Here is a 21,125-nt window from a genome sequence, read left to right on the forward strand (position 1 = left end):
CCGCCTTTCAACATTGCATTATGCAATTGAAAGCGGTCGTTTCTTGTCCTTTTTCACCACGTTATCCAATAATGAGCTTGCTTGACAAACCGTTTTTGTTCGTTATATAATTAAATTTTTATTCTCGCGAAACGAGAAGAGATTGTCAGCTTCTAACGCGACGGGATCGTATTGATCGATGAAATAAACTTCATATAACCGTATCTTGAAATAGTAAATAACGGTAATTAGCAAAGGGAATTAGTGGTAAAATAACAATGAATAAAAAATTGCGGGGACACCATTTCTTTACGATTTTATTTGACGTCACGATGAGGCAAAATAGCCAACATAGGAAGTAGTTACGCCAATCGTTAAACTGTAATGCGATGAAAATGTAAACCGTCCTTACAGTCAATATTTATGCAATGAGATATTAATTACTGTACCAGACGGGACTTTGATGTAAACATTTCCCTGCAATCTCCAGCTTCACCGACGATAAGATATTTTCTTCGCAGATTCCTTCCAAACAACGTCGGAAATTTTCGTCACGTTCGATTTCGGTCTTTTCGGTATAATATTGCTCGTAATATCGCGTGCACTTTCTTGCTCTGTGTGACTCGAAGCACTATATTATGTCAGCAATGACGCACACGTAAAATTACAACTTAATCTCTGAAGTATCAACTTGATATTGAACTTAACTACGATGTGCGGTCGCTATTTTCATTTTGGTGCGTGCAATTTATACGCAAATAGTAACTTACGCACACATATATTTATCATTTTCGGAGTACTTATACCTTACATATTTATTACAGCCACTTTTAAAATTATGGAATTTATTACAATATATTTTTTAAATTCGAAAATTGATTAGAAAGATATTTGTTGTAAAATATTTTTTAAAAATGAGGAGAAAATTACACAAAAGAATCTATTATATATTTGCAGAAAATATTGTCATTATATAAAGTTTCATTTAAAATTTTTTAACAGAAAAGAACTATTCACAAATTGTTTATATATATATTTTAAATACAGGAGTATCAAACGATATACGGAACTAAGATCAATTTGTAAATGTGACTTTGTGTTTGATTTCGAATATATCGAGTCGTTCGAAAGTCACGAATAAAATATGCAGTGCTTAATAGTATGTTTTGTAATTCGAACCTGTGTATGAATATTCAATATTCTTGCAATGTGACTGAGCGACATTGGGCGTCTCGCATCGATGTATCTTTTGCGTAAATGCGTGCGGAGTGCGTCACGATGAAACTAAGTCTGTAGAGTATAATACAAACTTATGATAACGAGTGATAAAAAAAAATAGACGCAAATCATGGAAACGTGACATTCGCACACGTGCACGCGAGAAATACCTTGTGTAATTGAATCATCGACAAAGAATCGAGTCCATCCGCTTTTTATAACGATATTAGTATAAGAGTCAACTCATGCATGAGACTTGGGTTTTCTTAATGAGAAATTAATAATAAAACCAAGAAAATAAAATAATAATACTAATATAAATTTAAACAAAAAGAAATTTTTTTTCTATGATACTTGCCCTTGATTACATAACTATGTAATAAAAAAATATATTTTGTTTTATATACTTATTGCTACTTGCTGTTATAAAATTATTATGGAGCAAAGATATTCTCTAGCGGTTGTAATATTTGTAACACATTTACAAGCAATCTTGTTTCTTTTTTAAGTCTATAATTTAATTTATTGCGAGGAACAAAAAATAGACGCAGATTATTTTTCTAATTAGCAACGGTAGAAAATTAGAGTGATTGTCACAATTTACTATAAGTTGATTAATACGAAGCGTTTTTTATGTTAGAAACAATCAAGCTTTATTAATGTCTATTCCGCCTGATGTAATATATACTGTCACAAGTACACAGCTTATTATTATGTAATAAACGCGACCATGAACGTGTTCGCCTTCCACGTTCTCGTTGCACGTCATCTTTATATTTTTTACGAAGGCAATTTGGAATGAATATTGCACGTCGAGGTCGCGAGCTATTATATTTTTCATTCAACAGGCTCGCACTCTTTAACCTTTAACTGCATCCGTGCGTGATGTATGACAGACTCTGTATTTGATACACATTTTATTCTCTTCTCATTCTTATTTTCCTATATTATTTTCTTATTTATACATATACATTATGTACCTTGATTTGTGTGCATTCTACTTTTACATATATATTTAATTCCTTCCCGAAATTATATGAAAATATGAAAAATATTATCTCGATGGGAATATATTATTATTAGAAGAGACTATGAATTTTTTATTCAATAAAAAAAAAACTTTTAATATAAAATTCTCAAAAAATATAATCTAGAAATTTATTTCTATCAATTTAAAGCTAATAAAAATAAAAAATATATGAGATAAATATATAATATAAAAATAAATATATAATATAATATAATATATAATATAATATATAATATAATTGATGAAATTATATTTTTATTTAAAATGTAAAGAAATATATGCAAATTAATATATGTAAATTAGAGTTACTTATGATGTATCTCGATAATTAAAGAAGAGATAATTAAAAAAATATAATAAATAATAAATAATTATTCTTCGTATTATTTCTTATTATTACATATATGTTCTAGTATTAGTTCGAATTTATTTTTTATCCAAATTCTTTCTTTTTCATTTTAAGAGATAATCTCTTAATTGTTTTAATTTATTCCATCTTATGTACAAGAATCGCATAGTAGTAAATTATGTATATAATTATGTATAAAATATAATACAACGATGCTTGTTTCTTTTTAATTTAAATAACAGACGTTTTCTTTATCTTTCTCTCTCTTTTTCTCTTTCTAATTTCTCATTCCGCGTGTTAGATCTCACGTCTTTAGTCCTACGATTTTAGAACTGTCCCATTCGCAAAATAACAAACGGAATTCACACCCGTGCCTATCACCGGCTATTTCCGCTGCGAGGAAACGCACGGCTCCGTCGCGGCAATAATTTCGTGAATCATCGCCTTGACATCGACGCGATCGAGGAGACAGCGGCATCGTGCCCGGCGACGTCGCATCGCAAATGCAAACGCTCGGCGAGCGACTAGGAGAATTTTAGCCCGCACGTTGCATCCGCGTGGTCGCGCGCGCGTGATTCGTTCGTGAGACGTCAAGTATCGGCTCGGTATAAACACTCGATTTGCGTTGAATAAATAAAGCACAGCCTCTCGCGGATAGATCGATCACATGATGTTCAATTACTCGAGCGGCTTGTCGCGCGAAAAAGCGCGACCCGAGCACGCGAGAGATTGAAAGACTTTCCTAAAGAGCGCTATAAATCCCCCGCGATGTCGGGAACAAAGCGCGAAACGAGCGGAAGCGCGGCTCTGTTCAAAACTTCTATTTTTTATTACGAGAGGAGGGAGTAGGGGGAAACGAGAATAGCAGCGGATTAACTGGGCTGGAATTAAAAGCGACGCTTTAGTTAGCGTTACACGCTAGTTGCGATTGTAGATATCAATTTTCTTTAAACGACGATTAAATTGGCGCGGTATTGACCTCTTCGTTTTATACTGCTCGTTTCCTGTGCTTAATAGTGATTTACAGCAATCTATTCTTAGGGATTCTTACAATCTATAAAATATGTGTATTTATGCATTTAATGTCTGTGCATGTAGATGTATATTTGCATTGCATAATTATCGAAATTATTCTCTAAACACATATATAAAATTATTAAAATTATTATTTGTAAAATTATATTAAAGAGAGAGAGAGAGAGAGAGAGAGAATTTATATTAGAAAAATAAAAAGATTCGAGTTTCTTTTTGAAATTAAAAATTCATCATCTACTGTCTTCACAATTTCAGTATATTATATTATAATTTTAAACTTTTTTTCTCTGAAAAAAGCATAGGTAAAGCTATCTTATAAATATGTAAAAAATAAATATTTTCCTGATATTTTTTGCCGATATCATCGATCGATATTTATATTATGATGCAAAAATATTTTACACATTCTACTTAACAAGAAAGACCGAAGACACTCGACGAAAGGATACCTTTCTCTTCCTTTCTCGCAACCGCAGCTCGATACGAGCATGGCTCCTGCGAGCTTTCAGCACGGTCCTGCTTGACGTCATTGAATGACGTCAATCCCGGGCCCCACCAGGCTCCTCAGCCTCCTCCTTTGAAGCGCGTTTTATCGCGCCAACGTAAGAAGCACCGCCGCCGTCACCTCGGCCCTCGAAAATTCCTACGACATCCAATACAGTCGCACGAGATATAAAGCGAGAGAGAGAGACAGAGACGAGCGCAAAAATCTACCTTGCGAAATACCTCCGAAAAGTCTCTTCATGCCCGCACGCATCTCTCTCCGTTATGTCGGGAGATTCGTGAGCTTGTTTAAAAAAAAACATCTAAATTTATCATAGTTTCGAAATAATATTAAATCGGCTGGCAGGATTAGACAATGAATAAAAACGATCACGCGGATCGGTCAGACGAAACAATTGCATGAAATCAATTTATGTTACGTGATGTAACTCGTTAATCTCTCGTAAGCGCATCGGTACTTTTCGTTCGATATTACCTTTTTCAAGTATCGAAATCTGACCGATGTATAAAATGTAATATCGATTTATGATAGTATATGTAATATATTTTTGAGGCTCAAGGTAAAATCACATAGATTTAATAATAATTGAGGTATCTCAAGGGTATACGTGGCATGCTAAGTAATTAACATCTCGCTCTGACGGCGAAATTTGCGATCTAATTGTAAATCATCTCCAGAGTGAACTAATATTGTAATTTCTCATGCTTGAAAAATGATGTGAAAAATTTATTTGAAAAAATTTTACCCATCATTTTTCTTTTAAAAATACGACACATATTCGTTGATATTCCATTCTGAGATGTCATCGCTTGAGAATTAATCCCCGAGCTTGGTTATAATAATGCAAACTACCGCGAAATGTGAACGTTCCTACTCAACATGCCGTATTTTAATGACATTCCAGTGTGATTTTAATTCGTCGGTTTTCGTGTCAAGTTGAATCGCGTTACGTTGCGATGATTCCGGATAGCGATTATGCAAATCGTGACGATGCTACGAGCATTGTTTTAATCAGTTTAACGAACTCGAGTTCAATCAACTATTTACATTGTTCACAATTATAATTATATTAATAATATTACATATAATTATATTACACACATACGCAATAATATTATTAATTAATCTAATTTTAAATATATATGTATATAATAATAAAACACTTTTATGTATATTATTTAGAAGTTTAAAAAAACTTGTATATATGTATAATTATATGTATTATTATATGTATTATTTATCGATTAAAAAAAATTTGTGCGCAAATTAGCGTACAATCTTTCTTTTTAAGAGATTTAATTTAATTTTATTAATTTAATTCTATATATTTTAACTCGAATTATTATCGAAATATATTCCCGATATTTAATCTTCGATAATCTCGTTTGCCATCCTCGAGAAAGAAAGGTCACATCGCCAGTGGAGTTGTATTTTTCTCTTTTTTTTTTTCTTTAATCGGATTGGATCTTAAGCAAATGTAATTACGAGTGTCTGGCGCACGAAAAACCTCGTCACACCGCACGTCAGAGGTGCGTGTTTGTCGTAAAAATGTTTGCCAGGAAAGAAGGATCTGTGGTTTCTTTTTATCTCTTTTTATATTTCTCGGAGCTGTGCTACATACACCTTGTATTATACGAATAACTTTGTACATTGGTAACAGTAAGTAAGATTCGCGCTCCTTATTTCTTCACACTTTCAAAATCTAATAAATTATATACGTTATGCCAGCGAGAAAAACTGTGCCACGTGATACATGCAACAAGAAGCATTTGATAAAAAATATTAATAATATATGCGCATATTTCTGAAAATATGCTCTAGGAGCAAACTTTTATTCTTAATGTATTCAATGATTATGCGACAGACGAGCGTGTATAATCTTCAATCTTTGAACGTATCGAATAAATCTAATTTCATAAATCTTTCGAAAAAGTAATTGTTGTTGATAGGTAGATAATCCAATTAAAAAAAGTGCACATAATCATTTTTTTATATAACTTTATCATTAAATATATGATATCACTTATAATCATCAGATAATATGAGTTATAAACAAGTTTTCAAGTTTAATCAATCTTTTATTTTTCTGAAATATATGTTTAAAAAAATATACAGACAAATATTAGACATTAAATAAACTTATGTGAAGTGAAATAAATTGTTTCGATTAAAATATATATATTTAGATAAAGTGTAATCACATATATAATTAATACAGTCTTAGAATATATAAATAACTATTTACGCAAGTACGAGATATGTGTAGCAGAGACGTAGCCAAAAATTAATCTCAGAAGATGAGACTTTATTTTATTGATGCAATAAAAAATTACATAGCAATTCGAATTTTTAATTCTTGAATCAATTTCAATATTTCCGTGATTACGAATCGATTGAACATAATTTATTTCACAATTTTTTAATAGCAAATTTTATTATCTTTCTAAAAAATTGGGATAATTAAAATTTATTTGAAATTATAAAGGAAGAACTATTTGTCATTTCTAGGAAGTTTAGATTTTCAGATTTTTAATCGCTCGACAATTCGACAATTATTGGTGGCCCATCTTCACTTTTGATGAGAAAAACATCAATTTCAATTTAGTCCAAGAATCCATATGTAAACGACAATTTATAGAAACTGGGGTAACTGATGTATATGCGCGTATACGTAACTATCTCTATTTGTTTCACTCCATATTTACGCGTCTACAATACAGTGAAAAATTTCCGATCCTTGAGGAAGCAAATACATCTTTGTAACTTTCACTGCCTCTTTGTTATTCTCGCGAAATGCGCAGAATGCATTTCTATTAAAAATCCATGGAAATTCTCTTATTAATTACTGTATTATCAATAACACGCAAACTAGATTCATAATAATGAATAAAAAATAAAAAACTTATTAATTAATTTGGTTCTGTATAAGAAAGAGAGTCTAACGTACACGATGTTTGCTCCAAGCCAGGTAAACCAGACATTCAATTAAATGTATAATGAAAATATTTATGATTCTTCAATATCGCGAAGATTTATAAACGCATCACAATCTCGTTTTAAGAATTCGATATACTGAAAGCGCGGATATTAAGATCGTCCGATACGGACAATCTTATACATACAACGGATCGTACATATTACATGTATTACGTTGCGATGTATGACATTACAGCGGTATCACGTGAGAGCACTTTCGTGAACAGATGCGATCTCGAGAACCTTCGACATGCACGACTTCGATCCGCGTCGCGAGCCTCTATTAAGGGGATTGTACGTACACGTGCGGGGGTGACTGAAACCTCTTTTTGTTCCTTTCCGACGCGACATTTTAAGCGAAGGTTTCTCGATAGCATTGTACTAGGCTTTTCTATCAATGATATAATTAGGAATTGGTCTTTCATACATTTTACTATTGTCGATTTAGCTTACGTTAATTTTTGAAAGCTTTTAATAAAGTCCTCATGCATATATGTATATCATAATTATATTTATCATTTCTTTCCTTGTCTTTTAATAATAAAATAGTTGAAGAAATACATTTTGATATATTTATTAATTAACAATATTATATTATTATTAGAGCAATAATGTTTATAAATTATTATTGATAATAATATCAATATCTGTTACTATAAATATTAATATGTGAAACTGTATTTCTTCTTTTTAAGGTTGATAGATGTAAAATTAGAAATAAGCATTTTGTATTTATGCGTACAGTATATAAATTATTTCCTCAAATAATTTCCTATATTTTTAAAATTAACATAATCATTAACAACATAACAATTATACTATTTTAATCAAACTAAAGTAAATTTAATGATTGTGATAATATTCATTAAAAACTATTGTAAATAACGGATATATATACACACTTTTGAAAATGAATTTCATTTAATTTTTTCAAGTTCTATATTTAACTGCAAAACAGTGTAAATTTTATCTCTACGTAAATTTTAACGTTCATAAAATGTTCTACGAAATGGTTTTAGCGGGATGCTTTTTACATTCCTATTTAAGTGTAACACTCTTAAGTCTCCATTTACGCACATGAGCATAAAAAATTAGGGGAATTAATTTGACACGCATTTTCTTATCCGAATAGCAGATCGTGACGTGATAACTTATTTTTAATCTACATGTGAGACGCGCGTGTATAGTTACCCTATAATTGCACTAGTAATTCGTCATGTGCATGCTAGAGTGACGTTTCTAATACTAACATTTCGTGGAGCAGTGCCAGGTAAATGAGACAAAGCGAAGAATAATGAGAGGATTCAAAAGAAGCAATATATCGTTTTGATCTAGGAATAGAAATCCTCTTTCTCTCTCACAAATATGAAAAGAAAAATTATCGATTTGTTAACAAGAAAGATAATTTTCAAAAAATATAATAGAAGCAATTAATTCCAAAATTGTTACAAACAGACTAAAACAATTTAATTATTAAAACATAATTAAATAATGATGCACACACAATGAATTGTTTTATTTATATTACAAAATGTTGATTTTAAGTTCTCAATTATAAGTTTTTATTTATAAAGCCTTATAAATTATTGTTTATGAATAAAATTGAACTATCTATGCAAAAATATTCAGAAGTTGATGGAGTTTTCGATTTTTTGTTATGATTTATACATCGTTCAGCTTCTTATAATTTTTTTTCTGTAACATGCGTTTTTCTGTAACAAGTGATCGCGCAGGGAATCTCGATTGGAATATAGATGATTTTATTAAAATTACGAGACTGATCTATACAATTTTATTAAGAAGATAGATGTTCTACGAATTTTTATAATTATTTTCGAGTTTTTATTTTTTTTTCCTTTCGAGGACATGTAATATATGCGTCAACAAGTGGTTATTCACCATTGTAATGTTAAATCGTGAGAATTGACTCAGTTTTAATATATTATAATATATCTCATGGCATTTTTTTACACTAATATAAAAATAAATAAATAATTCAATTATAGTTTTAATTTTTTTAAATTCAATCTCTTAAAGTTAAGATATTTTATTGGTTTTAACGTTTTTTCCGCAAAAAATATATTTTTTATAACGAGTTTCTATTTATTAAAAATACAATAAATATATATTATTTGAAGACGTTTTAAAATTTGTTTTGTTAAATTGAAAAAAATGCATAATTGATAAATATTAATGAATGTTATAATCAAAATAAGCCAGACATAACTTCTTAATAAATACTTAGATACAGAAGATATTTTATAATATTTTCTATTATAATCGATGCTAGTGTAAAATTAAAAAATTTACGTGATATATTATCAAAGATTTTTAAATAATAATAATTCGTTTTAAATCATGGAAAATAGTAACTTTAATATTTAATAGATTATTACAAAGAAAAAGATTAATAATTCATCATCTACTATTGTTTGCTTCTTTTTTTTAATTATTTATTAAATCAAATTATTAATAGTATGCGATGATACGTTACAGTTTATTGTCAAACTATGCAAAAGTCTATAGTGCATGAAAAATTTTTTTTAAATCACCCTTTTTATTTTTAATCCATTATTTTTTAAAGTCAATTTATATTACTCAGATTTAGAAAAATCGCAAGTCATTTTAATCTCATCCTAATTTTACATGTAAGTTCTCATCTCCAATTTCTGCAATATATCATGCATATTGCTTTTCGAAAAAATGTAACGAGCTTCAATGCGAGCATTACATTACATTATATCGATTGCATGACAATTACAAAAAATATTTTCAACTATTTTAATTCGGAATAAAGAATTTTTTGTGTTCAATTCCTTCTATTACTTTCGTTTCATTGACTGAGAAAGTAAAGAGAAATTTATGACATTCGCCATAAAGTTACTTACATTCATATGTAGATCTTATTATTGATGAAACTGAATCAGAAATAAATGCGATTGTTTATTACACAAAATAAACACAGATAAAATGTGATTTACATACTGGTAGCGACATCTCACAGCATTAGAAGTTCTCCAATCAATGTAGAAAAATTATTGTAATAAATCTCTACAACGGAAATAAATTTTTACCTCAAAATATTAAATTTAATGTCAATGATATATTGACATTATGATATCACAGAGTATTCTGTTATATTTGATTTCGTTTTACGAAATTTGAATTGAATATGAAATGAAATTTTGAATTGAATAATTCTTTGTATCAAGAAGTGCCATTTTACATAATAAATTACATAAGATTGGTTTTTATAGGATGAGATTTAGGTATATCGTTATGTTATTGAAAAAATTGCATTACGATAGGAATAATAATTATAATGTGCCACATAATATGAGCCTACGTCGCATATTTATCATCAGAAGAAAAGAAAATATTCTTCGCTATCGATAAATAATAACATCATTGGTTTCGGATGTCTGCTATATTTGTAAATTCTATCATATCTGTATTTCGACTATATATATTTATTTGTTATAATAAAACATATCAATGTATTATATTTGTAGACAAGGGCAATATGTTTTTTAAAATATCAGTGCAAATTATTATACATATATTATTTATTCTAATTTATTATTATAAAATTTTATCTTTTTTTTATAATTCTTTACAAAAGAAACTAAAATCATCTGATTATAGTTTTATATTTATAAAATATAATCTTATAAATGACAATATAATGATACATAATATGGTATGGTATAATATAATATGGATTATATATTTATAAGCGAATTTATTCATTAATACAACCGCCATAAAAGGATAAAATATATTATTTATAAAAAATATATAAAACTTAATGCTATAATTGCAGTGCATAATATAATTAATTTTATATCTTTATGCTCCTATAGTTATCGAGAATCCTTCACTACCATGTTTTATAAATTATATTCTCATTAAAAAAATATATTTTTATATTATAATTTAACATACAAACTCTATATTAAAAATAGTAAACGAACGAAGACAGATTTTATATTATTAAAGATTTTTTTATTTTATTATTTTGATTATACAAAATTATTTGAACAAATTTGAACAATAAAAGTGCAAAATATAATTTATTATAAATCAAAGAATACGAATATATAAACAGTTTTAGGTAATATAATATTAAAAATATAAATAATAAATATTAAATTATAAAACATTACTTTTTGTGTTTTTATATCATAATTACTTATATATATAAGTACAGACAATCGAGAACTGACAATACATCATAATAAATATATAGATACATAAATAAAGTCAAGTCCTACAAAATTTAGGTTTAAAATTTAATTTATGTGATAAGAGTAAAATAGAATAATATAAAATCCATATTTTAAAAATCATTGAATATTTTTATTCTTAATTTTAAAATATTTTAACTATTTTATTGTTAGTTTTGTGTATAATTTAATAAGCGATAATAAAAGAAATAAATATTTATATTTTCTTATGTCTGTAATTATTAATTTTTAATCTTTACATATTGGAAATAATATATATATATATATATACAGGGTGAGTTTTATTTCGTGTGTCAATCTTTTTATCATGCGGGAGATTATCGACTGCATAATAAATTGATCGGTACATAAATGTCAATTTTTTTGATCGACCGTATCGAAGATTCGAATATAATGTGTACAATAATAATAATAATAATAATAATAATAAATACGTAGCTTTAATAATAATAATAATAATAAATACATATTACATAAGTTCAGCTTTTAATTTGCTTTAATTTTACACATTATATTCGAGCCTTTGATACGATCGATCCAAATAATTGACATTTATGTACCGATCAATTTATTATGCAGTCGATAATTTCCCGCATGATAAAAAGATTGACACACGAAATAAAACTCACCCTGTATATATATACTTTTTCATATTAAGATACTTTCATATATTTATATTTTTTATTGTAATCTCTTTAAATAACCTTTTTAAATAATATTTTATGATTATTTTCATAACACAATATATTAAAATTATCTGTTTTAGTCATGTTAAAATGTTTTATTTATCTCTAATATTTCTGAGCTTAATAAATTATTACACAATTTTATTTAATGTCACGAAACTTTAATAATTATTCATCAATATGCTATTATGAACCATATATATCTTAAAAGAATATAAAAAAGATATACTTGATTACATTAAAATAAAATGTATACATTAATAAATAATAAACTTCTTATCATTTATTCGTTTCGTTATACTTTCTATTAAAATATAATCCATTCTAATATTTTCTTTATTACATTTTCTATGTAATCTTTATATTTGCTTTTTAATTTCAAAAATGATACATACAATTACATATGTACAAGTACTCAAACTTTCAAACTCTCACTTTCAATATGTACTGAGAGTTATGCAATCAAGTAATGCAATCTTCTGCTCATACAGTCAGCTTCTGCTGTCATCGTCAGCCGGAAAAGCATCTGACTACCTACAGTAGATATTTACTTTCCCTCCATGTTCTCTCGGTAGATATTGTATTTTCGCAAGTACCGTGCGTTGCAAGCGCGAATTCGAAGATCGATATTATCCAGGTTTACCTCGATACACGCGAGCTCTCGCTGGAATGTTATATTTAGATGGACCCTTCTTCCTTGCCTCCCTCTCTCTCTTCCCCTATCATCAAGTGGCAGCGTACAACAGCGAAGCTCGCTCAATTGCCCCTAGAAACCGATATTAACGTGGTTAGTGATGCTACTCCTCGACGTGAAGCACCTTCGGGGCAGAAGAGTAGCTTTATATACATTACAAAATTGAATTGCAGTCGAGATGATGCATTTCTCGCGACTTTGTGCATCGAACTGCACGCTCTATCATAAAATCGACAAAAAAATACCGCATTGTCTCTTTCATCCCTTCGGCGCAATTTTATGGTTTTATGTCCAGCAACCATAATTTCGCGATATTATCAAAATTTATAAAAAATTTATCGCGATGCATTTTTAAGCCTATTGCGACGTCAGCTAACTAGCAATGAATAATCGGGTGCGAACATCTGTGACAAGTACCTTTCGGAATAAGTTATGAATAATTTTCATTAAAAATTGATAGGCATTTTAGAGAATGCACTTTCGAATTGTATGAAAACGAACGAATATAACGTACACTAGCAATCTTTTTATTTTTAATTGTGATCAAGATGCGGTGCAAAATATGATAAGAGATACAAACACACGAGAGAGAAATGGAATCATAAGACTTGAAATTTGCGGCTCATGTGAACGTAAAATATCAAGACAATTGGATTTGGAAAATTCTTTATCTTGGTATAAATATAAGCGATAATACAATTTTGCTATTTCTGAAATTGATATCCGATGAATACGATAAAAAGAGAAAGTGAAAATATATATATATATTAAATTTATATAAATATAAATATATATATTACTCATGTAAAATGTTTTTGTGAATATTCAAAAAGAACATTATTATATAAATATTTAAAATAAAAGAAAGATACGAGAAAATTATTTAGAAATATGTGATATTTACAAATAGCTTTTAGAAATCAAAGCAAAAAGATTCACAAAGAAAAGAAAAGTAAAGCGAACAAACTTGCGTATTTGATTTTAAGTTTCAAGCTAACAATAAGATTTATAGTATAAAGATATAAAAATTTCCAAACAAAATACAAAGAAGAGAATTTGAAATATAAGAACAAAATTTTATCTTATTTTATTTATTTTTAGGAAAATCATCGAAACATAGCTCTCTCGAGGATTCTTGTGAAAAAAGCGCTCTACTTAAAAGCGACCTTAATTGTAATCCGATAAGCGACCTTAATCTGATCTTTTTTCCAGCTTTTTCCTTTAATATTATAAATAATAACGAAATCGATAAAACAGCATGTACGAAATTGGATATGTTGAAGGATAAAGATACGCGCGTAGATTTTTCATCAGCCGAGTGCACGCTGCTAACCTGTAGACGTTGTGCCGTGATCCTAAAAGTAGTCGTAAAGGATAATCAATCTCTTACTCGTATATAACTAGTCCTTCGAGCGAGCTGGACATTTTCGTTGAATTGTTTTTCTAGGATATTGCTTACTTTTGCAATAATACAAATAGCAACGTTTCATGAGCTATAATTTGCAGAAAAATACAATACACATATATATTATAATACACATATACACACATTTATAATTTCATATATATACACAATTTATATAAAGATTCTTAATAATATAAAGAAACTTTTGAATAATACGGAAAGTTATATATACATATATATATATATATATATATATATATATATATGTATATATAACTTTCCGTATCAAATATATATATATATATATATATATGTATAATAATTGTATAATATGTGTATAATAAATTTTTAAAACTAAGCAGCTTTTAAACTATTAATACGATAGATAAATACTTTTAAATTTGATAAAAAGTATCATATATATTAGACAATATATATAAATATAGTAGAAAATAAATATCTTTAAATCTGGAAAAACTTAAATCTAAAAAAACATAGATAAAATTTAACTATTTTTATAGAATAATCGATATATATGTAATCTTCCGGAGGAAAATTATATATTTAACATAAAGAAAGCACAAAAATCTGATCGCCACGAGGGTAAAACTTGTTCCTTATTTCGCGTTTCCTCTCTTTGTATCTCCTTTTTTTCTCTGTATCGTGCCATTTTGCGATTTTTCTTGTATACGGATATATAATAGAAATATCGAGCGATCTGCTGCGAGATTGACAGAATGAGTGATTGGCATAGTGGACTCTCATCGAGCAGGAAAAGAATCAATCCAAGTACTACCATATGTCAGAACACTCGGGCAAACCTCAAGAGGGGTTTTACGCTCTTGACTTCCATTTAATTATTGAATCGCCCTTTTTGTCTTATTCACATTGTGAAATTCTCTTTTATTTCTTTTTTCTTCTTTTCTTTTTTTATTAGAAAAACTCATGGTAGAATCATTGTTATAAAACAATCAGTTACATGATGTTTACAAATAAAGATAGAATTTTCATTTCTATTTTTAATATTAAAAATTCTTTATAATCTATAACTTTTTATTATATTATTATTATTATTTATTACTATATAATCTATTTATTAGAAAGAATTATATTCCTTCTTCCCTCTCGTCCGATAAAAATTCGAGAAGAAACGCGTTTATCTTTAATTACACGCGAGAAGTAATAAAAGCATCGAAAGGAGTCGGTGGAAAACAGTGACAGCATGAACGATCGATGCGGTGCCATATCAGCATACAAACGAAATACAAATCCAAAGAACGATCTTTATCTCGATACGGTGATATCCGATACATGTTTCCGGACATGCATTTTTTGGTAGAGACAAAAATTTTTTTCACGCATACGAAAAACAAAGAGGAAACGCGGAAACAAATAATCAGGCTAAGAGCAATGAAAAGAATTCATCGCAATGTAGCAAATATTATTTTATTTTGTTATAGTTCCCAAGCGGCATAAATTAATACAATGTATCGTATATCGTATTCGATAAATTACATTTCACATGAATTTTCCATTGTTTTATACGAGTACACCATTTACGGACACATTTTTTCGGCTTATTCGAGCGTGACGGAAAATAACACATTTATTGCGATATGTGATATTGGTAGTAACGTTAAACAACAGGATATCAAATCAAACGCTCCGATTTACTTTCCATGGAATTCGTGAATACGATAATTTTCCATGAATGCTGAAAACTATCAATATTGCACGGGACGTATACGTGTAATTTTGCTAAAACACGAGAACTACGTAACGAGGAATAAATTGAAACAAATTTATCGCATTAGTATAAAAAAATATGTCTATAAATCTCTCAGTTAGTTATTTCTGACCAGCTTGCGTTTCTACGATTTACAGAGTTATCAAAATCGCAAAAAAGCAAAAGCAACTTCCGATATTGTATCGAGAGTATTCATATCGAATTGATTTTCGACGATTTGTAAATGATATTACATACTCATATTGCTATTAATTAGTGCATAGTTGTACACTTTTAACTTTTGATTAATTAGGAACATCGCGATTTGTGCATTTAAAGCCTTATGTAGGATTAATTTATTCAGCATCAACGTAATATTAAAGTATTTTCGATTCACCGATAGCGATAATAATTTACCCAGGGATTTGTGGTATATTTAAAATTGCCAATGAAAAACAAATAAAATGTTGCAGACAAAAGATTTAATAATAGTACAAATGAGTGATTTAAATTTGACATTTATATTATAGTCTCTCGCATAATTGCATTGGCATTAGAGTTGACGTAAAAATTTAAATTTTTCTGTAACAACAATATCTATCTCATAATAAATTTATATTTATCTCATAATAAATTATGAAGTTGAATAAAAATATGCCATTAAAATGTTTTAACTTTTAGCAAGAATAAATTTGGTTTCTTCAGCCACTATTCAAGTAACAAATATCTGATACATGACATTGCAATAAATAACGTCCTCCAAACGTCGTAAGTTACTTGAGAGAAAAATACAAAAGTTATTTAAATTATTCTATCGCCTAAAGTGCACTTTTTTGTCGCTTAGGAGGCCTATATCGATCTCGATATTTAAGTAATAAACCCAGTTCATATCTCCGGCCATGGAGATGTAGGAGTTAAGTTGGCCGCCGTATAAGAAGAGCGATTTTATGTAGTTTCTTTAGGGAACATCATGCGGTAAAACGAGGGTCGAAGATCCTCTTACCGAGTAACAAGTGACGTCGACGAAGTGGCTGCAATCATGCCTGCGGCGCTTAGCCGTGTGAGGGAGTAGGAGATTGCCCTTTGCAGCCCACAATAGTACAAAGATCACTTGCAACATATGATGAAATGAATTTGATTTGCATGCATAATGATATAATATTTCATAAAATTTACACGACGATTATGCAGGATATTCTCATATAATTCCGAGTACATAAAAGCAGCAGAATACAAATATCTTGATAAAAAAAAATCGACACGTGATGACTCGAACATTTTTTTAGACCGATTAATCCGCGATATAATTTGTCAGATTACGCAGTTTAGCTGATAAAAAAATGTGAGATTAATCTGCGCACGATGCAAATTGCGGCGGAATGTGCGTCCGAAAAATTGCTTCGCTTTATTCATTCCTGGCAAGCGGGAAATTGCGTATTTCGCTGTTAACCCGGCGAGCTCTCGCATAGCGAAAGTGATATCGATTGTCGTCGCGGATGCTCGATGCTCGAAACGAGCGATCGCCTAAAATCAGTACGCAATGGTCGGCGTCAGTAGCAACAGGCAGCAACTTCTCTGACCGGCGGTGCGGTGCAAAGTAGGTCTCGACACACATACATGGACACACACAGACGCTCTCCCTCTTTCTCTCTCTCTCCCACGCCTGTTCCAATTTCCTTCTTGCAGACAGGGAGGTAGGTAGGCAGGCAGACTGCCACGATATCGCCTCGCTCTCAGTGTATATGTGACGTATTGATTGGAGGCTGGGGCTACAGGTGGCTTTTCGGCGCTTGCGCCGTACAAGGGATATGAATAAGCTCTCTCCCGTTCCCTTATTAAAATACCCCATGAACTTAGCGGAGCAATCGTTATTTGAGAGTGTAGCCATTCCTCCCTTTTTCTCCTACGTATTACTATGTCATCGAATCTGTCAGCCTTTGAGCATTTCAGTCAACATACATTCGAGGGAGAAATATGATTGACGTGTGATTTCTCGAATCTGCAACGTCGGCGAGACATCGGGCGCGAGCGAAAGAGGGATTAAGATGACAAAGTTCGAAGCTCGGCGCCCCTTGATGGATCTCTCTCCCCTTATCTCTCTTCCCTCTCTGCTTCCATTGTGTTTTTGCTTTTATTCCACTCGTTGCCGAATTAAAGGCGGATGGATGCAAGGCCGGTTACAAATCCGAGTTTGTAACCGCCTGAGGGTCAATCAGATGTTTTGTTTTTGCTAAAACTCTATCATGTAACAAAAATAAAATGTTCTGTCAATATCAGTTTCGAACATGAAGGAAAAAGTCTCCGTGAAATAAATCAACGAGATGATATATCCTCCGATCGCAAGTTGAAGTCAATTTTTTGTTCGCTAAAATTTTAATTTAAGTAGCTATTAGAGTGATATAGTCAGACATATTCATGTTAAACAATTATTGTATTTACTTAATAGTAAGTAGCTATTATAACTACTGTACTTTCACTTAATATTAAGAGAGAGATATTACAGTGATTTAGTCGGACATTTTAGACAATTATTAATAAACTATATTTATATTCGCGATCTATTTGATAATGACTTGAGATATGTGTCACAATAACGTCTAAATTAATAATACTAATCACAATCTCTGCTCTCAATTTTATTTTAATATAATTTTCTAATTAATAATTATGATGCAATTGTCTACAGTTTCTACTTCCTACATTTCAGATTCTGATCCCGTGTTCCACAATCTTGAAACTTCAATTTTATTAATTTTAATATAATTTTACAATTAAAATTTTTAATTATAATCATATAATTTTAAATTAATAATTTACGCGACACGAAACTTTCTACAGTTTTTCCTACGTTTTTAATCCTGATCTAGATGTTTCGCGGTGTGCAAATGTCCGTAGTTGTGTCTGAAAAGGAGGCCGTATTTCAATCGGTCGCGCTTTCTCCTCTCACCTTGCTTTCCAGCTGGCTCCATATTTCTCTTTCGCGTTCTTTCGTCTTTCGGGAGCAGGTGGAAAAACGTCGCCGACATCCTAATGGACGAGCGCGGTCCCGCGTGGACATGAAAGATTCACGAGCGGACGAACCTCGCCGACGCAACTTTTTGATTAGGCGATTTTTCCGAGAGCCTAGCCGTGTATAAAGCACGCGGTGCATAATTGATGCATTTCCGCTTAATGAGCGTAGATAAACGCCGGAAAAGCGCGTTGCGGATTTCCCATGGTGAGACAAATATAATCTCGTTAGATTTGTAAGGCCATTGCGAAAAGAGAGGCATACACCATTATGGTAGGTTAAAACCTGGCGGATTTTAAAGTTAAATTTCCTCAGTTTCTTTTTTTTCTTCATGTTACATAGTATGTCGAATTCACATATTTTCCGATAAACTTAAAAGCAATAATTTAATTAAAACCTTCTGTAGTTTTTACATTTAATTGTAATCATCTTTGTATAATTAATTATTATTGTACTAAAAAAAATAAATTAAAAAAAATTAAATTTAAAAAAATGCTATTATCTACTTATATATATTTGTAAGCTTTAATTTGAATTATTTGTAATTTGAAAAGTATTAAAATAGGCCTCGATATATTGAAAAGCTTTCTATTGAAAGGGGAGGAAGAGATTTTAAATATTGATCTAAGGCAAAAAGAAAATAAGACAGTTGTTTACTTAACCGTAGATCAGTTTTATAGCGCATACAAGTCGTTTTTCTTTACTTTGGTTAGTAAAGATTTTACCGCGTAAATTCGTCTCTAACTCTGTCGCGTTTTTTTTTTCTTTTTTTGCTAGATCCACTACCACTATATCTTCGGTTTATAGACTTAGGTACTGTCATCCATTACATATAGTAGCTTGTCTGCTTGTAACATTTTATTGTCTTTTAGTACGGTGCTAAAGTTTGATTCATAGCGTATCGCGTGAAATCTATGCAAACGAAAGCGCGCAAGAGAACTGCCATTCGCACCACTGTATATTTGGCAAATGTTTACATTTTACTTGAAATAAAGATTTAACGCTGTAGTTACGCGGCGCTGAAATTTATCAGACTACCCAAGCAACTTAATTATATCGTATTTGTTACGAAAATATTTAACTGTGGTTAACTAAGTAATAAAAATAGCAAGAATATTTTATCCTAATGCGGTTAAAAAGCATTCTGCATTGAATTCCCAGAATTTATTCTACGAAATAGTTATTAAATATACATATTTGTAATTTATTCTCCGTAAAATAATTCTCATATACATCGTATTTTAAATTAAAAAAAATTATATATATTATGTGATATTATTTTCCTTAAGAAATGTATTTAATAGTGAGATATATCTTCTCTTGGAGAGGATTACTTGTAAGAATATTTACACGAATATTAATTGTTTAAGATTCTATGTTTTTAGTAACAGTGTCTTGTAAGTGGAAGCGTAGATACTTTCCCGGGAATTACCATTGATAAATAATAGCGATTCTTTCAGCAGGGTGTCACCAATTTATGGTTTTTCCTGATACCGATTTTATTCGGAGAAATTCGAGATGAGACGTATATCTTTGGAAGACATGATAATCTGCAATTATCACATTTGATAATTTAATTTCTTGTGAAATTTTTTAGATACCACTTAAGAAAGAGAGTTAAAACGTGGAGTAGAAGGAAAAAATACATGGTTGTGTAAAAGAAACGTAAGTGGAAATCGTGGAGGTCGACGAAAGGACATGGCTCTTTTTTCAGGATTGAAATGGGAGCGCAGCAGCCGGGAAAATGCGGAGGCATCACTCTTGTAGCAGCATGACACGAGACAGGAATAAATGTTTTGCGTGCGAATGAATGTTCCTTTCGAGGAACCCAACGATGTAATCTTTAATCTATATTCTTGCAGAGCTTATAATAAAATTTTGGACATTTACTTCACATAAATTTTAACTGAATTGTAATATGAAATTTAATTACAGAATCGATATCTAAAGTCGAATATTAACCCTAAGATCAATATTAATTCAAAATATCGTATAATTCACGGATAGTAAAATGATTCTTTTACTTTATCTTATCTTCTTGTCTTATTAGATGATCATTTTGTTAACACAGAATATCTCAAAGATATGGCAGTCACATTGCAAATTTATCAGATGTATTAATTGAGGCAAAATATTGGAAACAGTGACACATAAAATTCTTTGATGTAATTAAAAAGTTTATCATATAAAACAATGATGTCACGGATATTATGTTATTAAACTACATTCACGAAGTATTTTGCTAAATGAGTGAATAACAAATTT

Source organism: Camponotus vicinus, unplaced genomic scaffold (assembly GCF_025532165.1).
Source record: "Camponotus vicinus isolate PSW18456_S1 unplaced genomic scaffold, iyCamVici1.0 SCAF_10, whole genome shotgun sequence".
Lineage (NCBI taxonomy): Eukaryota > Metazoa > Arthropoda > Insecta > Hymenoptera > Formicidae > Camponotus > Camponotus vicinus.